Source organism: Triticum aestivum, chromosome 4A (assembly GCF_018294505.1).
Source record: "Triticum aestivum cultivar Chinese Spring chromosome 4A, IWGSC CS RefSeq v2.1, whole genome shotgun sequence".
In the NCBI taxonomy this organism is placed as follows: domain Eukaryota; kingdom Viridiplantae; phylum Streptophyta; class Magnoliopsida; order Poales; family Poaceae; genus Triticum; species Triticum aestivum.
In genome coordinates, this window is record NC_057803.1 from 23,123,599 (window position 1) to 23,146,180 (window position 22,582).

The window sequence follows — 22,582 nt, forward strand, 5'->3', positions numbered from 1 at the left end:
GATCCGATGCCTGTCGACTCCGACACGGCCTTGTTCGACACCTTCACCACCAACGTCGCGATCTACAATGACCCGCTTCCCCGAGCCGGTGGCTGCGACGCTGTCACCACCGAAGTGATGGTTGTTGGCCACGGCGGCCCGGCCGATGAGAGCGCCCATGACGCCCCGCACGCGGTGGCCCGCGACTTGTCCACCCCCCCTCCCGGCTAATGCCGATGACGAAGCACTGGAGGCACGCCGCCTTGCCCTCCTCGTAGAGGGCCGGAGGCTGGCTTCCGTAAGACGCCTCACTGAGGCCTACCAGCGTGAAGCTGACCGCGCCGCCTTTGGCACGCCGGCCCCGGGCGGGCCAAACCGGGCCAGCCTTGTCAAGCAACGTGGTGCCGTCATCGCCGACACGCTGGGAGTTGACCGCCCGGTCTACGCCACTCCGCTCGAGAACTTGCGTGCTGCCCAGGCGGCCGTAGACGAGTTGGACGGCTTGGAGGCCGAAGACCTCCCCCACATGACCCGGTGCATCCAGCAACTGATTGACACAGCCGCACAGCGATATGAAGCCGACGCCCGCGCGGAAAGCCCTTCCCCGTGCCGAGATCACGGCGCGACGTCCCGGACACCGACTACGAGCAACACCCGCGCGCGGCGCGGAAAGAGCCGGCTGCCAGCCGCAGCCGGACCCGAATCTCCATCGAGCGAGACGCGGACGGCCATCCCCGAGCCATGGAATGGCGGGGCAACCCGCCTCCGCCTCCACCCCGTGGAGAGAGATATCCCACCCTGCCGCCAGTGGCACACCCAACTCTCAGCGGCCGGCTAGGCCGCCGCGAAGGAGTCGGCGAGAACGACGCCCGCCATTGGATCGACCGCTGGCGCGATCCCTCGCGTCGGAATAAGAAGACGATGTCGGCCCGCCTTGTTTTGGCCCCCGCATCCGCGACGAGCCCTTCCCCAAAGGGTTCTCGCTCCCAAGAGACACACCCAAGTACAACGGCTCCGTGAAGCCGGAAGATTGGTTGATCGACTACTCCACGGCGGTTAGCATAGCCAACGGCAACCGGCGTGTTGCCGTGAAGTACGTGCCCCTCATGCTGCAAGGCACGGCGCGGACCTGGCTCAATAGCCTCAAGCCGCGCAGCATCAGCAGCTGGCTGGACTTCACAGAAGCCTTCATCCGCAACTTCACCAGCACCTACAAGCGGGCTCCCAAGCCCAGACAGCTCTCCTTGTGCGTACAAGGCCCCGCCGAGTCCACTCGTGACTACCTCACGCGTTGGGCCGAGCTCCGCAACTCTTGCGAAGGGGTGCACGAGGTGCAGGCCATAGAATACTTCACAGCCGGATGCCGAGAAGGCACCCTCCTCAAGCACAAGCTCCTCTGCGACGAGCCGACTACCCTCGACGAGCTTCTGGACATAGCGGACAAGTACGCCACCGCCGACTCCTCGATGAAGACCGAGCTTCGGGTAGACGCGTCCGGGAAAGTACTTAACCCGGCGCCCAAGACGCCGGCTGGGGATTCCGGCCGACGCCCACACTCGAACGACCACAAGCGCAAGGGCCCCGCGCCGCCTCCCGCCAGTCGGCAGGTGGCCACAGTTGAAGACGCACTGCCTGAAGGGCGACCCGCTCCCAAGAAGCCCAAGGGCGGCAGGCCGGCTTGGCAGCCGGCCTTCTCCTACGAGCAAACTCTCGACGCCCCCTGCAAGTTCCACAGCGGCGCGAAGCCGTCCAACCACACAACCCGGAAGTGCCATTGGCACACTCGAATCTCTAAAGGCGAGGGGCTCGTGCCGCCTCCACCTGCCGGCCCGCCGCCTCCGGCCGCTCGGCCCGCAGTCGGAGCCGTGCACGACGAATTCCCCGACGAGCAAGCAACCTACATCGTCTTTATGAGCCAGCCTGAAGACTGGCGCAGGAAACGCCGAGAGCACCAGGAAGTCAGCGTGGTCGCTGCCAACCCCGCCGAACACAAGCATTGGTCAGAAAAGCCCATCAGCTGGAGCCGGGCCGACCATCCAGAGGTGATGCCGTCTCTCGGCTCTTATGCCTTGGTCCTGGAAGCCACCCTTGCAACAGACAGACGCGCCGCCCGCTTCTCTCGTGTGTTGATAGACGACGGGAGTAGCATCAACATCCTGTACCGTGACACCCTGGAGAAGCTAAAAGTCAAGACGAAGCAGCTCATGCCTACTCGGACAGTGTTTCATGGCATCGTACCCGGCCTGTCCTGCGCCCCCATTGGCAAGATCAAGATTGATGTACTTTTTGGGGATAAGGAGCATTTCCGCCGGGAAGCGATCTAGTTTGAAGTGGTGGACCTGGAGAGCCCTTACCATGCATTGCTTGGCCAACCTGCCTTGGCCAAATTCATGGCAGTTCCCCACTATGCATACCTCAAGATGAAGATACCAAGCACCAAAGGCGTCATCACCGTAGCCGGCGATTACAAGAAGTCCTCTGAGTGCGCAGCAGCCAGCAGCCGGCTGGCCGAGTCCCTTGTGATTGCCGAAGAAAAGAAGATGTTGGACCGAGTCGTGGCCATAGCCGGCAAACAGTCGGCCGTGTCCCCCGACCCCAAGGAGCATGATGCTCAAGGATCTTTCCAGCTGGCCAAGGAGACGAAGAAGATACCTCTTGACCCCGAGCACCCAGAGAGGTTTGCCGTCATCGGGGCAAACCTAAACAGCAAATAGGAAGGCGAGCTCGCCGATTTCCTCCGTGAGAATCGGGACATCTTTGCATGGTCCCCCAAGGACATGCCGGGTGTTCTGAGGAAATTCGCCGAGCACAAACTACACATTCGAGAAGACGCAAAGCCAGTCAAACAACCCCTTCGCCGACTGTCGTAGGAGAAACGCAGGATTGTAGGGGAGGAGATAGCCCGCTTCTGGCAGCCGGCTTTATTATGGAAATTTTCTTTCCAGAGTGGCTCGCCAACCCGGTCCTCGTGCTAAAGAAGAACAACAAGTGGCGCATGTGTATAGACTACACAAGCCTCAACAAGGCCTGCCCCAAAGATCCCTTTGCCCTGCCAAGGATTGACCAAGTGATAGACTCCACAGCCGGATGCGAGCTGTTGAGCTTCTTGGATGCTTACTCAGGATATCACCAGATAAAGCTAGATCCGAATGACCGTCTGAAGACCGCCTTCATCACGCCATTTGGAGCCTTCTGCTACCTGACTATGAAATTCGGCTTGAGAAATGCCGGTGCCACTTTTCAGCGTTGCATGCAGAAGTGCCTCCTCAAGAAGCTCGGCAGAAACGCTCACGTTTACGTGGATGACATCATGGTGAAGACGGAGAAGCGCGACACCTTGCTAGGAGACCTCAAGGAAACGTTTGAGAACCTACACCGGTTCCAAATCAAGCTCAACCCCGAGAAATGCGTGTTCGGAGTGCCAGCCGGCCAGCTCCTAGGCTTCCTGGTCTCCGAACGCGGCATCGAATGCAACCCGGTGAAGATCAAGGCCATCGAGAGAATGGCGACCCCCACCAAGCTTCAAGACATCCAAAAGTTCATCGGGTGCTTGGCCTCCTTGAACCGCTTCATCAGCCAGCTCAGAGAGAAAGCTCTCCCCCTCTACCGCCTCATGAAGAAGAGCACTCACTTCGAGTGGAACGACCAGGCCGACCAAGCTTTTCACGAGCTGAAGAAGATGCTTGCCACGCCGCCCGCTCTGGCGGCGCCGACTGAGAAAGAGCCCATGCTCCTCTACATCGCCGTAACCAGCCGGGTGGTCAGCACCGTCATCGTAGTCCAACACCCAGAAGAAGGCCGAGCCCAGCCGGTCCAGAGGCCGGTGTATTATTTGAGAGAGGTGCTATCCGCTTCAAAGCAGAACTACCCGCACTACCAGAAGATGTGTTACGGCGTGTACTTCACCGCCAAGAAGCTGAAGCCCTACTTTCAAGAGCATCCAGTCACAGTCGTATGCACCGCCCCGCTGGCCGAGATCATAGGCAGCCGGGACGCATCCGGCCGGGTGGCGAAATGGGCCATCGAGCTGGCCCCCTACACGATCTTCTACCAGCCCCGCACCACCATCAAGTCACAAGCACTAGCCGACTTCCTCGTCGACTGGGCCGAGACCCAGTACCTGCCGCCGGCTCCCGACTCTACCCATTGGCGCATGCACTTCGACGGGTCCAAAATGCACACCGGCTTGGGAGCCGGCGTCGTCCTTACCTCTCCCAAAGGCGACAAGCTCAGATACATGCTATAGATCCACTTTGCCGCCTCCAACAACGTGGCCGAGTACGAGGCGCTCATACACGAGCTTCGGCTTGCCAAAGAACTCGGCATTCGTCGGATCCTATGTTATGGCGACTCGGACCTGGTGGTCCAGCAATCATCCAGCGACTGGGACGCCAAGGACGCAAATATGGCGAGCTATCGCTTCCTGGTCCAACAACTCAGCGGATACTTTGAAGGATGCGAGTTCCTCCATGTACCGCGAGCCGACAACGAGCCAGCCGATGCCCTGGCTCGAATAGGCTCTACTCGGCAACCAATACCAACCGGCGTCGCTCTACAACGCCTCCTCAAGCCATCTATCAAGCCGTCTCCAGAGTCCGACTCCATCTTCGTGCCGCCTGACCTCGATGCGGCCGGGTCCGGCTCGAAGAACCAAGCAGGCGACCCCGAGACTCCCGTAGCCGGCCCGGGGACTTCGGCAACTGGCTCGGGAACTGCCACACCCGGCTCGGGGACTGCGGTAGCCGGCCTGGGGACTGCACCAGCACAACAGCCGGCGGCCGACTCCAGCATCTCACCACCCAGCCCGCCCACCCTGGTGGCAGTAGCCACATTGGCAGTGGAAGAACTCGCAGCTCCGTCATGGGCTCAGTCCATCCTCAACTTCCTAGTAAACCAAGATCTGCCGGCTGACAAAACAGAGGCAAGACAAGTCCAACGTCGAGCCGGAGCATACACAATCGTCAACAGAGAACTAGTCAAGCGCAGTGTCACTGGAATCCTCCAACGCTGCGTCGAGCAAGAGAAGGGCATTGCAATCCTCAGAGACATTCACCAAGGAGAATGCGGCCACCATGCGGCCTCAAGATCACTTGTCGCCAAAGCCTTCCGCCATGGTTTCTTCTGGCCGACTGCTTTGGATGACGCCAAAGAATTAGTTAAACATTGCAAGGGGTGCCAACTCTTCAGCTCCAAGCAACACATGCCGGCTTCGGCACTCAAGACCATTCCCCTCACTTGGCCCTTCGCCGTTTGGGGACTGGACATGGTGGGCCCATTCAAGACGGCGGGCGGCGGCATGACGCATCTGCTCATCGCTGTGGACAAATTCACCAAGTGGATTGAAGCAAAGCCGATCAAGAAGCTGAATGGGCCGACTGCTGTGACGTTCATCTTAGACATAACAACTCGGTACGGCGTGCCACACAGCATCATCACCGACAATGGCACGAATTTTGCCAAAGGAGCCTTGGCACATTTCTGCGCAGCCCAAGGTATCCGGCTGGACTTAGCATCCGTCGCCCACCCGCAGTCAAACGGCCAGGTCGAGCGAGCCAACGGCCTCATCCTCTCCGGCATCAAGCCCCGACTGATCGTACCTCTGGAGCATTCAGCCGGCTGTTGGCTCGATGAGCTGCCCGCTGTCCTCTGGAGTCTGCGCACTACACCAAACAAGTCAACCGGCTTCACCCCTTTCTTCCTTGTGTATGGTGCCAAGGCGGTCATTCCAACTGACATCGAGTTCGACACGCCTCGAGTAACCATGTACACAGAAGCGGAGGCCAAGGAAGCACGAGAAGACGGTGTCGACCTGCTGGAAGAAAGCCGGCTGTTAGCCCTCAGCCGGTCTGCCATCTACCAGCAGGGTTTGCGCCGCTACCACAGCCAGAAGATCAGGCCAAGATCTTTCCAAGAGGGCGATCTTGTGCTCCGGCTGATCCAGGGAACAGCCAGCCAGCACAAGCTCTCGGCCCCTTGGGAAGGCCCCTTCATCATCAGCAGAGCTCTAGGCAACGACTCCTACTACCTGATTGACGCACAGAAGCCGAAGGCACGCAAGAGAGACGACTCCGGCAAGGAGTCGGAACGACCATGGAACGCCAACCTCCTTCGAAGATTTTACAGTTGAAATGCAGTATGTATCACGCTAACTTTTATATTAAGTACGAGACAATAGGCCCCCCGAGGAGGGCTCGGGGACTGCCATCTCTTATCTATAAATGAAAAGTATCATGCTTATGACCTTATCATTTCATTTACTTGTTCCGTCCGGCACCGGGTTCGACTAGTCGGCTCGGGGACTGGCCGACTGGAGTTATATAGAAGTCCTACCCGCAGTCAGACAAGTAGTGTGCCGGCTCCCAAGCCTTCACTTGCCAAAAGTCGCAGTTCGAAGAACCGCTGTCCGGCTGGCAAGAGTTAAAGGCAGGAACGGGCGCCCACACGAAAAACGGCTAGGGACTAACGGACTAATATAACAAAAGCCGGTTTTTCTCCCACCGCCGACTGGCTACCAGAGTAGCCGGCCGGCCGGTTTCCATTCACTTCACTTCAATCCAAGAAAGCTCAAGTACTTGCCTCCCCAAAGAGGGAAGGCGGCAAAGGAAAAGGCCTAAGGATAAAAAGCATACACGAATGGAAACCAAACATGCACATAACAATATTTACATAAAAGACCTCCGAGAGGCCAGCATTCAACATAGTTTGGATACACCCCCCAGTGGGTGGAACTGCGAAAAGTTAATGAAGATTGTTCAAAAGACAACAAGCAGGAAAAATAAGGATGGCAGGTCAAGCTGGCGGAGCGACCGACGAGCCGGGATGGTTGGCGGAGACGGTCGTGCCGGCTAAAGGAGCGGCCGGCTAGCGAACTTCGGCTTGGTCATCGCCTCCTACAGAGGACGCGCTTCCACGCGCCTTGTTGCGGGAGGCACAGTCGGCCTGAGGTCGTCCGGTTGTTCCACCAGCCGGCTCGATGTCTTCGCCGTCCTCCTCTTCGTCATCCTCGCCCTCATCGCTGGAGGCGATCTCCTCTGCCGAGTCCTCGCCCACCGCCGGGTTCAGCCCGAACCACAACTCCGGCAGGGCAACACCGTCATCATCGATCTCGGGTGCAAAAACGCTGATGTCGGTGCACTCGGCGATCGTCGAAGCCCGCTGGGCGATAGCCGACCTCACCTCCTCCAGCTCCGCGTCGGCCTCCATCCGCCAAGTGCGCAGCTTGTCCAGGCTCAGCCCTGGGTACCAAGCCCGAACGAACTCCAACGCCCGCCCGGCTCCGAGGCGGGCCGCCGACGCCTTCCAAGCCTCAAAGCGACCGACTGCGACCTCCAGCCAGTCGGCAGTTCGGCTTGGGGTGCGGGGGATCATCTCGCCGGGCCAGAGGGCGGCCAACACTTGCGCCCCGGCGTGTTGGAGCCTGCGAAGCATCCGATGAGCCGGCTGCAACCGCGCCTGGACAGCCAAGAGCTGCTCCTCAAGCGTCCGGTTCGCATCCGGCGCGATGTTGGCCCCCGCCTGACGGCGTGCCTCGCGATGGGTCTCGATGCTTTGGGCGGCGAAGGCTGAGTAGCCGGGGAAGTAGTCTGCATAAAAAAATAAGCAGCAGCACAAGTTAAGCCAAAGACCCAGGCGGCAAGGGGCAGGAGAGGAGCGAAGAAGGCGGCTTACCGTCGATCAAGTCCTCGATCCGGCCGAAGCCTTCATCCAGTGCTCGCCGGGTCTCAGCCTAGCTCACCGCCTCGGTCTCAAACTCTGCCTTCAGGGCGGCCTCGCTATCCTGCGCCTTCTGCAGGGCCGCCTTGTGGCCTTTCTCTTGGTCGGACAGCTTCTTGGCCAGGCGATCACGCTCCTGGACCAAGGCAGCGTACTCGGCATCCTTGGTATGAAGGGCGGCCTTCGCTTCGCCGAGCTCCTTCCTCAAGTCGGTGTTGGCCCCTGAAGACAAAGAAAAAGAAAAACCAATAAGGAAAAAGTCATCAAGAAAGATCCGACCCGACTGCTCAGCAGTCGGCCTGAATCTCGGGGACTACACCCAGTGGGTGCGCTGACGCGCCCCCACAGGAGACAGACAAGATCAAGTACTTACTTCGGCTGTCGGCCAGGTCGTCGGTCCTCCGGCTCAACTCCCGAGCCTGGGAGTTGAAGGCGGCAGCACGGGAGTTGTGATATTCCTGGAAGTTCAGACAAGAAGCAAAAATAAGGTAGCCGTCAAGAAAGATCCGACCGACTGCACAGCAGTCGGCCCGATTCTCGGGGACTACACCCAGTGGGTGCACTGACGCGCCCCCACGGAAGAAATCAAGAGGGCAAAGTGGCCAAGAATGAAGGACTCACCCGGATGGCGGCTCGCGTCGACAAGAACTCCTAGGTGAACTATTGCAGCAGGGCGGCCTAAGCTTGAAGCCGGCCCCAGACCCCTTGAGCCGCCACATTCAGCTCGCCAGTCCCCCCGCTGGGAGTCCACTCGGACATGGCAGTGCTGGCCGCCTCCAGATCTTCCGCCGACTGGCCTGCGCCCGCGACTCGGCGCGACTCCGGCGGAGCGGCGCCTCCTCCTGCGCGCCTGCCCGTCGCCGGCTGCACCTCGAGGCCGGCTTTGTCCTCCGGCTCACCCCCGGCCGGCCCCTCTGGCGCCGCTGACGATTGGCCGCCTTGGCCCACTCCGGTTGGCGCTGCTGGCGGTGCTCTCCTCGCGAAGGCCACGGGGTCCTCCCCCCTCTCCATCAACGGCGGGTCTTAGACGATCTCCTCCGCCAAGGGCAATGGGGTGTCGGGGGCCACGGCTCGGAGGGGAATGGCGAGCAGTGGAGGCTGGTTGCGTGAACCCTCCGCCTCCGTCTCCGCGGTCACCGCCTCCGCCTAGGCCTTGGCTGCCGCGTCGGCCTGCTCCCTCATCGCCTGGGCGGCCGCTTTCTCCGCCGCCTCGCGCTCCTCCCGCGCTTCACAGACGTTCCGCTCTGTGGCCTCCCTGAGGTCGGCACGGGGGTCCACGCGGCGGGAGCTTGAAGAACCTCCAGTCGGCCCAACTACGGAGCCGCCCGGACCACGCTCAAGGGAAAGCGGCGCCCTGTCCAGCAAGCGGAAGAAGTTAAGAAGAATGCTCGAACAAGAAGAGAATGATGAAGAGCATGCGACAAAGCAATTGACGACTTACGCTGAGACCGCCTGAGGCTTCTTCACCACCTTGCGGAAGCGGGCCGCTTTCGCAACCGCCTCATCTCGCTTGGTCGCCGCGGTGGAGGATTTGGATTTCTTCGGCCGACTGCCGAAGAGGCATGAAGCGGCCCAGTGCTTCTGTGCGCCACCGCCGGCAGCCGGCGTGATGGACGAGCCCGCGCCCTGATGGTCGGCCGCCGGCTGGCGACGCGGGGCGACTTCGGCTTCAGCATCATCCGGCCAATCCTCGAAGCTCGCGGTGAGCCTTGAGCCCCCGGGCTCGGCGTCACCCCCACGACGGCGTCTTCCATGGCGGCCGCCCCCAAATCCGGATCGTCGACGTCGTCCGCCGTGCGGTCGGGAGCATACCGACGTTCTATCCCCGCTGCCCCGGTCGTCGGCGGGAGAAGGGGGTTCTTCTAAGAAGAACCGACTGATCAGAAGCCGGCCATCATAAAGTCGGCAGCCAACGAAAAGAAGAAAGAAAGGAAAGCTTACCACGGGCGGAGGGTTGGCGCGATAATATGGTGCCTTGCCGTATCGATAGTCCTCGGCGAGCTTGCAGTTGGAGATATAGTTTACCATATACGATACCTCCGCATGAGGCATCTCCCTGGTGCTCAGTCGGCTTGGGTCGAAGCGGCCGCTCATCTGGCACATCATGTGGGGCCGGCTTTGGAGAGGAGATATCCGGCGCTCCACGAAGGCGGCCACCAAGTCGGCCCTGCTCAGGCCTTCCGACTGGATCATCACCCGAAGCCGGGAGACGGTGGTGTTCCCGGCCTGAGACAATGACCGGGACCGGAAACTCCATGAAGGCTGCCTCCCAGCCGGCGCGCAGGCTACGTAAGCCGGCAGGTTGACGTGGTCTCCTTGCTCGGCGACGTTCTTCACGTAGAAGTATGACTTCTGCCAGATCTTCACCGACTGGATCAGGGGGATGGGCGGGAATGGGTTGTTCTCGCCCGCCCTCCTCATGGCGATGAAGGCCCCGCAGGGGGCGGGCACGCCTGCGACGACGGTGCCGAGTTTTCTCTGGAAGAACTCCCCCCAGAGCTCTAGCGTGGGGAGCAGCCCCAAGAAACCTTCGCAGAGGGAGACGAAGGCCGACAGTAGCATCACCGCATTGGGCGTGAGGTGATGCGGCTGAAGGTTGTAGAACTCGAGGAAGGAGCGCAGGAATCCGCTCGCTGGGAGGCCGAAGCCGCACAGGAAGTGCGAGCGGAAGACGACCCGCTCGCCCTCCTCCGGCGCCGGCGAGACCTCTGTCTCTGGTGCCAGGCGGACCCGCACGAGGTTGGCGTCGGGCAGGCACCGAGTCTGGCAGAGGAACTCAACATGGTCCTCATGGACGTTGGAGCCGTCCCACGAGCTCGACAGCGCCATGGGAGCAAGACGATGTGGAGGCGCGGCGACACTGAGACGGGAGGCTGCGGCGGCAACGAGAGGAAGAAGCGAGGACGAGAAGGGGCGGAGCGAGAGAGAGTGTGCGAACCTCTGCCGCTCCCCCTCCTCCCCCTACTTATAGGCTCGCGTGGCGGAGCCGAGGACGCGCGGCGTGGGGAAACGAGGGGATCGATCGTGCCCACTCCCCCACGTCCCGCGCTTATTGTGCCTTAACGGCGAAATAAAACCGTCGTGGGAAGGCGAGCGGTCTATGTGGGCCACGGAAGATCCGCGCTCGGACCAAGGCCTGCGAGTGGCGGGGCCGGGCCTGCGGCGGCGTCCCGTCGCGCGCGTGCGCTGGCAGGATCTCGCTGCCACGTGGCCGCGGGAGGGCCCGCGGTCAGCACGCAGGTCGACCCCTTCCCGCCTGCAAGACGCGGAGCTCTCTGAAGTCGGCATACACCCGCAAAGCCGGCTCTTCAGGATGGGAAGCTGACCAAGCTTCTCGTCCCTTTGTCCGCCTCAGAGCTTGATCAGCTTCGGGGACTACTGTCGGAGTAAATAGCCATGAGTAGCCTAGCCGGCTTCCCCTGGCCCTTCTGAAAAAATTACGAGCCCGTCCAGCTCTCAAGAACCCAAGACATGGGGCCGCCTTCCCCTTGCTGGCTGTCATCCAGGCCGGCTTTCGGAAGGCAGCCCGACTTTAGCCCTCATGAAGAAAACCACGGGAGGGCCGACTTCGGGAAGCCGGCCGTGAGAAGGCCGACTCCAAGAAGCCGGCTCCCATAAAGCGGTCGAGACCGTACCCTCAAAGTTTGCACCCACCTAATGGCGGTGCGACGGGGCGTGGCTACAGTGAAGCCTGCCACCCCCGAATCCCGGAGCATGCCTGGCACAGTGCGCCGTATGGAGTAGGCATGACCCGTCCGGCGCGGCACTGTTGCCATGTTGACCTTGGTGTCACCCATGATGGGCCGCCAGCGTGGCCCACAGATGGTGGGCCCCTTCGGGCAGAGAGACACCCGAAGGCGGCCACGCCTCCAACCAGTCGGCCCAAGACAGAGCCGGCTCCCCGCAGCCGGCTTGCCACCTCCCTCGAAGGAGACGCCCCATTAAGGAGACAAGACGCGGTGTGGCTACAGCGATCGCCCGACGGGCGGCGGCACTGTAGCCGCGCCTACCATGACGAAGCCCACGTCACCAAGATGAAGCCACAGTGATCAGCCGCTGACCAGGTCCTGGCCAGTGGGACCTCCCTATCGACCAAGGGGCCGGCAGCCGGCGGGACCCACCAGTCGGCGGGCCCCAACAGCCGGCGCAGAAGCCGGCGAGCGCAGTCGCAGACGACTGGGCCCCGCGCCCAGTCGAAGTACCATTGTACCCCCGGGGGGTAGGCCTATATAAACCTCCCGGGGCACCCATGCAAAGGGTTCGACCCCTGCTAGTCCTAGACACCACACAAGGAGAAGAAGCAGGCCAGCCGTGCCCTTCTTCATCCTCCCACCGAACAGCTCAAGGAGCATTGTGTAGCTACTTGTCCATCTAGTGATCATGCGGAGACCCCACAGAGCAGCAGTAGGGGTGATATCTCCATGGAGAGCCCCGAAGCTGGGTAAGATCCGCCGGCGTGCATGTCTTTGCCTTATCCCATTTCCAGGCACCGGCGATGTCTTACTGGCTCCCACAATGATAAGCCACCCGTTGGCATATGTCGCACCTACCACCCGACAGGGAGATGAGCCACATTCACTTGGGTACCGCATGCTTGCCGGGGAGGTTCGTAGCGGCGATGGCCTGGACAACCATAGAGAAGGCCATTGGCCAGCATTGGCCTCGTGTGCACGGTGTCCTATGGGAAGAATGGCGGTGATGGGGGTCCTCGTGGTGGTGATGTGAGGGTAATAGAGTGGCTAGGGGAGAGGGAGAGCTCTGGATAGCTCGAATTTAACAAAGGCCGGTGGTGGCACTTCGGCTAGGGAGGTGGATGGATGGTGCGGGGAGAGGAGAAGGTTGGTCCAGGATGTGTATTGGAGGGAGAGGGGGTAGAGGGTGTTCGGAGGGACGCTCGGGGAGGCTTTTTATGGCGGGGCAGTGGTGCGCCGCGGACGGCATCCACGACCACAAACTGGCGATGTCAGAGATTAGCACTCTGGGTCATGTCTACAGTCCTCCTAGGCGAGGTCTGGGGCTCAGGTGAATGAAAGGGAGAGCGGGGCGAGGCTGGGACGGGTCCCGCGCGTGAACAGGGAGTGGCGAGCTCGAGTGGTGCTCGGGCGAGCTTGCTGGGGGGAAACGACAGTGAGGGAGAAAGGGCCAAATAGCTAGGCATGTTGCGGATGCCGAGGCGACCTCAGGAGACATGGCCCGACGCCCAAGGTCGGCGTGGAGGCTCATAATTGGTGTGCTACAGTGTGGTGGTGCACTATAGTGCGCTCCAGAGCATGCCACTGGCATGCCATGGCTTGGCTTGCATGGCCACTTATGTCCAAGAGTTCTAGGGGTAGTAAACAAAGTGGAAGTGGCCCTGGGTGCTCTAGGGGCTGCTGGATAAAGACATGGGAGAGATGGAGAGTCCTGCAATGGGTGAACAGAGAGAAAAAGGTATGGTTTTACCCCTTAATGATTGATCTATGGGCAAGAAAAACATGGAGGTAGAAGGTGACTAGGGGCACCTTTGGTAACAAAAATTGTGCTTAATTGTAGTCCATTTGATGCTCCAGTCATTGATCACAAAAATATGGCATAAGGTGTTTGGTGATGACTTGAGGTAGCTAGAGGAATCCAATGGATTTGAAACTTGGCAGGAATGAGTTTGGGGGAAATTGGAGCTAGGCCACAAATTTGTAACTCATTAGGAGAAGGTTGACAATGTAAACTATTTCATCCATAGTTTTGGTTAGAAGAGTTTTTGGCAAGGTTTGACCAAGTTACACTGTTCTCCATCTTGAACCACTTGGTCTAGGTAAAAGATCATAACATTTGGGCATGTGTACCAAGTTTGATCACATTTGGTGAAACTTGATAGTGCAAAGTTGTTCAAACTTGGAAATCAGCAAAGAGGGTTTTCAAAGGGTTTGATGATGTCCCGGCCAGCCTTCTCCACTGCTCCTCTGCTCCACCCGTCTGGGCAAGTTTCCCACCTTTGCAAGCCCATGTCCAACCTCCTCCTGTGCATCGCGCCTGTCAGCCTCGACGGCGATGCCCCTCGACCAGCAGCAGTCGCCCAAGTCGCCACGTAGGACCGGCCGAGCGCGCCATAGGGTGAGTGGTCAACGTGGTTACAGGCGCGGTTGACGCCGTTGCACCGTCAGGTTTGGTAGAGGTTGTCAGGTTTGGGATGATTTAGTCTGAGTTGTTCGGAGGACATGATTTGGACAGGGATGATCAAATCGAAAGGGAGCAGTAGACGCCCCATGTGAGACTGATGAGAATCATGATATCAGCTGTGTCTGCGCGCCCTACATCTCCTGTTCAATCTCTAAGAGAAAGTCATAGTTAGAAACAATTTACAGCTGTTCAGGTAATGACTACAAAAGTTCTTGGATAAAAATAGTTTTAGAAATTAGTTTTTTCTATTATTTTATCTTGTTTGATGGGACAGACAGGCAAGTCATCATTGAGTCGATTATTGTGTAATCTTCTGTTGTATTCCAATGGCATGTTCATAGTTATTGGTTACTGGTTTTACCTTTTTCACATGCTTTATTTAAAGAAAAACCAATTTCATTAATGAAACTGATCAGTTCGTTAATCATCTCCATCATATTGTTTTATTTTAACAAGTATATTACATGAACCTAATGTAGAAGTAGGAAAGAACAAATGTCAGCTTATTATGACCTAAAAAAGTTTAGTAAAACCGGACTTTGCTGTGCATATGTTCTTTTATCTATTTTTACTTGTACAATCAGATCATGTGGGTTTAGAAATTATTTTTGTAAGCTCGTTGTCGTTGTTTCTTTGTTTACTGTGAATGGATCCAATTCCTGAACTCATCCTCCCTTCCATACAGAAGAACTAACGCATTGGCAAGTCAGCGGTGACTAATTTATTATAGTGTTTTCACACCGTGAATGCCATACTATGCATGCACAAACATTTTAGTTGGAATGCTCACTACTTTAGTGTGATGGTTCAAGAGCTTTTTGTACTTGTATTGATCACCATCGTTTCATTGGTTGGTTCACATTCTCTGACAGATCAAACAATAGTTCTTCCATTTGTGTGAAGTCTATCTCGGATGACTAGAATGAACTAGCTATATGGACCTCCTTATTGTTGTTGTTGATTGCTTGCAAATATTGATCATGTGTTTACCCTTTGAATTGCACATCATAACTGCACCATGATATAGTAATATGCCTTGCTCCTGCCCCTATTTGTGTAAATCTAACTGTATTCCCCTCCATTTTATGTTCCTTTTTATTTGGTTGTTTTGTGTGTGTTAAGTGCTTGATCAAATTCTTATGTGAGGAATCCATTCATGGATGAAATTGGGAAAAATAATGTAGATTAACCGACGGATGTGCCTTTCTGGAATAGATTAGGTTAAGAATGTCACTCAAGATCCTGCTTGCCATGGGTTCTTACCATGCACTAGTGAAAACCATTTTTAATAGTTGAATAATATATGTGGCTCATGTCTCGTAGTAACAGCCCAAGCCATGCGTCAGGTGTTGTAGACCGATTAGAAATTATGCTGTGGTGTTACAAACCCCACCTCCACGTTCTTTACTGATCTTTTGTTGAATTCTAAACTTATTTCTCAACTTTTTGTTACTTGCAGGCAGGAACATGAGTGTGCATTCCTGGGAGTTAGCAACTGACATAAATTGGATGGTTGATGCTCTTAATATATAGACGCTCTTATACTGCTGCTCACTATCAGAAGCTAAATAAATGGCACTTCTATTTTCTGCTTTCTAGATAAAACTAAATAAATGGTATGCTGCTGAATATTCTATTCATTTGTAGTTTGAGAATATGGGTGACACTGATATGTTTCTTTGACTACTGAAGTGTTGTCCACCAGTAGTTCGCGGGCAAAGCTCCAGGGCCATGTGAAATTGTATGAGTAAATAATCTTTGTGCTTCCATGTTTTTTTTAAAATTTTTAATAATATCCGATATGTTTCAACTTCCAACAATTTGCATCAGCCTTTTGTGGCTTAGGAGTTCTTGACATCCACTCCTAAATTGGCAGCCTCTGTTTGGTTATATGAGGAATGCATTATATTCTCTGATCATTTTTTTCAGATTTTAAAGAAATGGCAAGCACATCCCATAATCTTAATGCTTATTCTTTTTATTTTGGATGTTGAATCGTGGCACTAATATAGTAGTGAAATATATTCATCGTAAATACAGCAATGAATACACTTTCAAGCAATTTCTTGATCTTTCTTAGTTCTATCTATCCTCACCGTTGTTATTGTACCTATGTGATCTGATATTGTTATGTGGATTCAGTGGCATATTCTGCAGGATCTTGCTTTAGCTCGAAGCTCATGTCACAGCTTATGCATGCCTTTTAGGCATATTAGATGAAGCATGATGGCAGACAAGGTGCACAAGGCTTGAACTCTAGATCCATAGCTTCTTCTAGAAATAAAATTGTTGGTAATTATCAAGGCAATTGGTAAGAAAATATGTTTTGATTTGTTAGCAAGAGTCTTTCAGTTTTTTAGTCATGCAGCAATAAAAAGTTGTATGACTCACTAGTGATAATTAGCCCTTGCATGTTGTAGTTAGGTCATTAATTACCCTCTCTATACCAACATTGACCTTCAGTTTACCAATGCTAAACCATGAAACTTTATTTCGCATGATTAGGTTTATACGTAGTTATCATGTACCTTTGAGTAACTTTTTGTGCTTATGGAGAAGGCACACGAGAGAATAAGAAATTCCTGTGAAGAGCAAGACTGTATTAACATCAACTATTTATGGTGTAACAACAAAGTGATCAACTATTGGACTGGGAAAAGCTCCAGAATTGAAGACCAAAAAAACTAATGTGTAGAAGAAGGTTGTAGAAAAGGCTGAGGAGAAGGTCACATAAGAGAAGAAGAAACTTCCTGTGATCTTCGAAGATCAAAGATGGAGCTTTCAGGGTTGGTGCGTGTCATGTTTTCCCACAAGTTTCCAACCCTGAACCGCTGAACTTTTTGCATCTTGAGGGGTTGTAAAGCTCGCAATAGAGATGGACATTCAGAGGTTACATGTCGAGATGGACTGCAAATCTGTGGTGTGCATGTTCAATGACCCTGTGAAAAACTTGTCCGTTGTGGGGCCAATGACTGAGGAGGTGAAGGAGTACTAGAATGGAGTTCAAGGGGAGGTTGGTTAGGCAATTAGCTAACAATGCAGCGCATGCACTAGCTAGAGAGGGAGTTAGCAACGATTTATGTAAGTTGTGGGCTTAAGAGCCTCCTGATTGTATTCTTTGATTTGTATCTACTGAGATCCCCAAACTATATGAATAAATAACATGCATGTTTTACCTTAAAAAATATCAACTTATTTTGCAATCACTAGGGACTTGGGGGCTAGACAAATGAGGTCTTCATATTTGTAACTTGTATTTTGTGCGCTTGTGTGTGTAAGATCCACTATAGGAATCGGGCACTTTGCCGTCTGCCATGGCTGACGGCAAAGGCATGCCTGGCGGACGGCAAAGGTCTTTGTCGTCCGCCAACAGACGGAAACAAGTCTGGCTGAATAAGCTACGGCAAAGGCCACTTTACTATCTCATGGCGGACGGCAAAGATGAAAGGGTCTTTGTCGTCCGCCAGCAGACAGCAAAGGACCTGGATGGCACATGTGGCGGCTTAGGGCCGTTAAGGGGTTAATGGCGTGATTTGCCATCCACTGGCAGACGACAAAGACCTTTGCATCTTTGTCGTCCGTGAGCGGACGGCAAAGTGCACAAATATGTCGTCCCCAGGTAGCTTCCACATGGCACTCTATGCCATCTGCTGGCAGATGGCAAAGATGCAAAGATCTTTGACATCTACTGGCGGACGGCAAAACTGCCAAATAGGCCAGCCTAGTGCACCCCGGATTGCACAAGTAGTTGCCACGTGGCAGCTTTGCCAATGGTTGGCTGATGGTGAAGCTCTTTGCCGTCTGCCAGCAAACGGCAAAGAGCCTGTACAGCCCCTGTTTTTTCTATTTTTCTTAAACTCATTCAATTTCACAGATATATATATATATACACATTTGAGAATACTTTCAACAAGCATAACAACACATATACATGCCAAATCATATCCCTGCCATATTGATATGACCATTCAACACATATACATACCAAATCAAAAGTCCATATGCAACATATATAGCTAGCCAACATATCCAACAACAAGCATACAATTGTTTCATCCATACATACATATATAGGTAGCAAGTTTCACATTCTTCATCCTACAAAATCAAAATAAAAAGGAAGCACAAGGAGAAGAGTAGACTCCATCAACACAAGCTTCCTCATCGAAAGCAAAACTGCAAATTGGGAAAGAATAAAGTTAGAATAATAATAATAATAATAATAATAATAAGAAGAAGAAGAAGAAGAAGAAAAGACTAGAAGAAGAAGAAGAAGAATTTTTCTTCTCTTTCTTTTTCTCCTCTACTCTTCTTTATCTTCTTCTTCTTCTAACTAAGGTAGGTAAAAATGCCATTTCTTAGCTAAGCTAGGTAAAAATGCTAAGTGTAGGTCATTATAGAGCTAAGCTAGGTAAATAAGTCATTTTGGAGCTTAGTAAGGTTATTATGTCATTTTCGTGGAAAATAAGCTAAGTCTATGTCATTTTGGAGGTAACAAAGATTATCATGCCATTTTTTACCTAAGTATGTCATAAATGAACTAAAGAAGCTAAGTATAGGTCATTTTTTAGCTAACCTAGGTAGTTATGCCATTTTTACCTAAGTAAGCTAATTATGTCGTAAATGAACTAGGTAAGCTAAGTATAGATCATTATTGAGCTATCCTAGGTAGTTATGCCATTTTTAGCTAAATAAGCATATTAAGTCATTTAGGAGGAAAAAAAATGCTAAGTATATGTCATTTTATTGCTATCCTAGGTAAAGTATAGGTCAACTAAGCGTATTATGTCAATTTGGAGAAAAATAAGGTAAGTATAGGTCATTTTTTGTGGTAACCTTAATGATGATGCCATTTTTGAGCCAACTTACGTAAGTAGAGCTTATTTTTGTCCAACTTAGGTAATTGTGCCATTTAGGAGGAAAATAAGCTAATTTTGCATTTGTAAAGTAAAACACTAGAGAAAACTTACCCTCATCACAACAAATGTGATGAAGATCGCAACTAAGGTAACAATTGATCCAACGGCATAATGATACCAAGCCTCTTTATCAATGGCATATTTTCTAATATTCTTAAGCTTCAGGCGCATTACATCCATCTTCAAGCGCATTGCATTCATCTTCATCTTGTGATCATCGACGACATCGGCAATATACAACTCCAATGTCATCTCCTCTTCTTCAATTCTTTAAAAAAATTTCTTTCAAATACTCATTTTCCTTTTCAACTAAATTTAACTTCTCGACAAGAGGATCGGTTTCAAATTCCGGTTCACATACCTGCTAGACTAAAATATCTCTATGTCAACTTGATGGCCATAATTGTCATGAATGCGAAATGCAACAAATAGTTATAAAAGATAATTTACCACATCCGAATCATAAAGCGGGCGAGGGACAATGGGGACGAACATCAAGACCATGGCACTATGTATAAGAAACAATCATACAAAGTAATAAAATTATACAAGTAACTATATAAATCATACAATCATACAAGTAACCATATAAATCAAGTACAACATAAAAAATTGAATACCTAATAATAATCTAGATTGTCGGGTTCAATAAATGCTCCGGGATCAATAAATGCATCATCATCATCACTACCAGTAATAATGTGCTCATCATCATCATTAATAAATGCATCATCATGTGGAAGGCCACCTTTACATAATCGGTCAAGCATTGACAGGTCATCCGCATCAGTAACCTCTTCTAGTTCATGCTCTTCTTGTTCCGGCGCAGGGGTGAAGTCGGGTTCATTGCCGCTGTCTACTTCAATGTTCTGGGGTGAAGTAGAGTGGTTCTTGAAACATTTTTTGGAAAGACGTGTTTCTTGGAAGAATTCTCCTTCATATGTGTCTGGGTTAATGTGAGTTTTATAATCCTCTTCATTGGGGGTAGGTGGTCTAACACCTGGCGGCACTTCATAAACGACATCCCAACCATTGAGATTTGGATCACTTTCACAGGCCCACGGTAGATAGAAAACTTGGGTTGCCTATTGAGCCATAATATAGACATCGGGAACATCCAAATGGGTGCTTTGTTTGATTTCCACTAGCCCTAAGTGTTCATGAGTCCTTATAGTCTCCTTCACCTGGAACCAATAACATTTGAAAACTACGACGTTTGGTGGGTTTGCACCATAGAATTGAAGTTCATAAATTGCAATAGCTCATCCATAATACTCGGTATCTCCTTCGCCGATAGCAGAGACACAACAATTTGTAGACCTTCGGTCGGCCATACATAGCTCTTTGCCATAGGTACGAAAGTGATACATGTTGATGTCGTATTTGTCAAATGAACGTACCTTCAAGTCAAAACCATTAGCAACTTGTCTCAATTCGGCGTCCATAAACTCTGAATTAGCCTACAAGTTTGATACGAAAGGGACTGTTTCATTAACCGCAAATTATACTAAGAAATGAAATGGTCTAATGGAAATTACCGTTTGTTTGAACTAAGAGATGAAACCGGGATAGCCGCCTCCATGCTTTGCCAGAACCTCATACTCTTCGACGGAATCCTTTTGGATCACCTCTCCATACGAGAATTTGGCGATGTATTGACTGTATCAAATTTATCTGGGAATAAGAGCAGTTCAAAGGAATTAGAAGTTGTGAAACAATGTATCGAGAACTTACTCAATGTACGGCCGCACTTCTGTTTAGGTTGGTGAAGATATACAACGAAATGATCTGCCATTCTTCGAAATCCAACATTAAGGAATTAGAAGCACCGGCTGGTGCGAGATACCCTTTGAACAGGTTGTGGTTGGATCCACCCTTTTTAGGGTCGTCAGCATTGTACCGAGGCTTCGGATTATGCAAATGACAATTTTTGGCTTCGTAGTGTGCTGTCACGAAGTTTGTCACCTCCTCAGTAATGAATGCATCAGCCATCGATGCTTCAATTCTACGTTTATCTTTACATTTTGCTCGTAGGGTCTTCTGCATCCTCTCAGTTGCGTAGCACCAACAATTTTGAACATGCTCCACCAATCTTACCTTGGTTGGGAGATGCAAAATCAAGTGCTGCATTGGATTAAAGAAGCCCAGCGGAAAGATCTTCTCTAACCTGCAGATCAACTCCGGCGCCAACTCTTCCATTTCTTCTAGCAGGCCAGCTGGCGATAGTTCTTTCGTACAAATAACACGGAAGAAATAGCTCAGCTCTTCCAGTACCAGCCATTCATCCTCAGGGGTGAAGCCACACAACATCACCGGCATTACTCGCTCAATCCATATGTGCCAATCATGACTCTTGAGACCAATTATCTTCAATTTATCAAGACTCGCTCCCTCTTTAGATTCGCTACATACCCATCGAGGAACATCAACTGTTGTTGCACCCACAAGATAATTTCCCTCATAGCTAGCCTTCCAAGATTGAACCATGCCTTTGGCTACGTCCAGTTCTGCTTTCCTTTCAGTTATTTCATGTTTTGTAACGGTCTATCACATAGCTCCTCCAGATCGGCTCTAGCCTTAGTATTATCCTTTGACTTCCCGTCTATGCCGAACAATGTACCAAAAAGTGCCTCGGCGATATTATTTTCAGTGTGAATCATGTCGATGTTGTGTGGTCAAAGGAGGTCTTTGAAGTAAGGCAGATCCCACAAGCATGTCTAGTGAGTCTAGGCGTCTTTCGAATTATACTCCTTGAAATACCCTGGATGCTTTGGATCAGGCTCGAGAGCGTTTACCTGATCCAGTGTCTCTTGGCCTGTCAATGCAGATGGTGCAGAGTTTTTGACAACTCTACCTTTGATGAAGTTCTTCTTGTCTTTTATGAACTTATTGTGAGGATCCAGGAACTGTCTATGCATGTCGAAGCAAGAAAACTTGTGACCGGTCTGAAGCCAACGAAACTCAAGAGATCCCTTGCATGTGGGGCACGGGAACCTTCCATGCACACACCAACCAACGAATAGTGCATACGCTGGCAAGTCATGTGTCGAGTACATGTACCAGACATGCATTATGAAGTTTTGTTTGCTAAAGACATCGTATGTCTTGAACCTATTATCCCAGGCTTCTTGCAATTCGTCCTTTAGCGGCTACATGTACACATTCATATTCTTCCCCAGATAGTTGGGCCCTGGAATTATCAATGTCAGGAAAATGTTCTTTCTTTGCATAATCTGTCCGGGGGGAGATTGAGTGGAAAGACAAATACGGGCCAACAACTGTATTGGGCTGCCATCAGACCAAACACACTGAACCCATCTGTGCTGATGTCGGCTCGAGGATGCCTCACATCTACCACTTTGTCATCATGTAATGCATCTAAGCGCTTCCATGCTTCACCGTCCGACGTGTGCACCATCATCAGCTTCCCGTCTGCATCTAGTTGGGTTCTTTTGCCTATTTTGTGCCATGTCATCTGTCTGGCCGTCTCTTCGACCATGAAAAGACGTTGAAGTCTTGGTACGATTGGCATATACCGAAGAACATTAACGGGGATTTTGGTCCGCGTCTTCTCACCCATACCATTGTCTACCACAACATACCTGGATGACTTGCAAATGGGACAATAGTTCAAGTCTGCATACTGAAGCCTAAATAAGGCATATCCTTTCTCACAGGCATGTATGTTCTCATAGGGCATCTTAAGAGAACGGAGGATTTTGTTTGACTGGTACAGGTCTGCAGGTAGTACATGGCCTTTGGGTAGAAAACGTCCAAATATTGTCATCATTGCGTCCTAGCATTCTCTGCCCAAG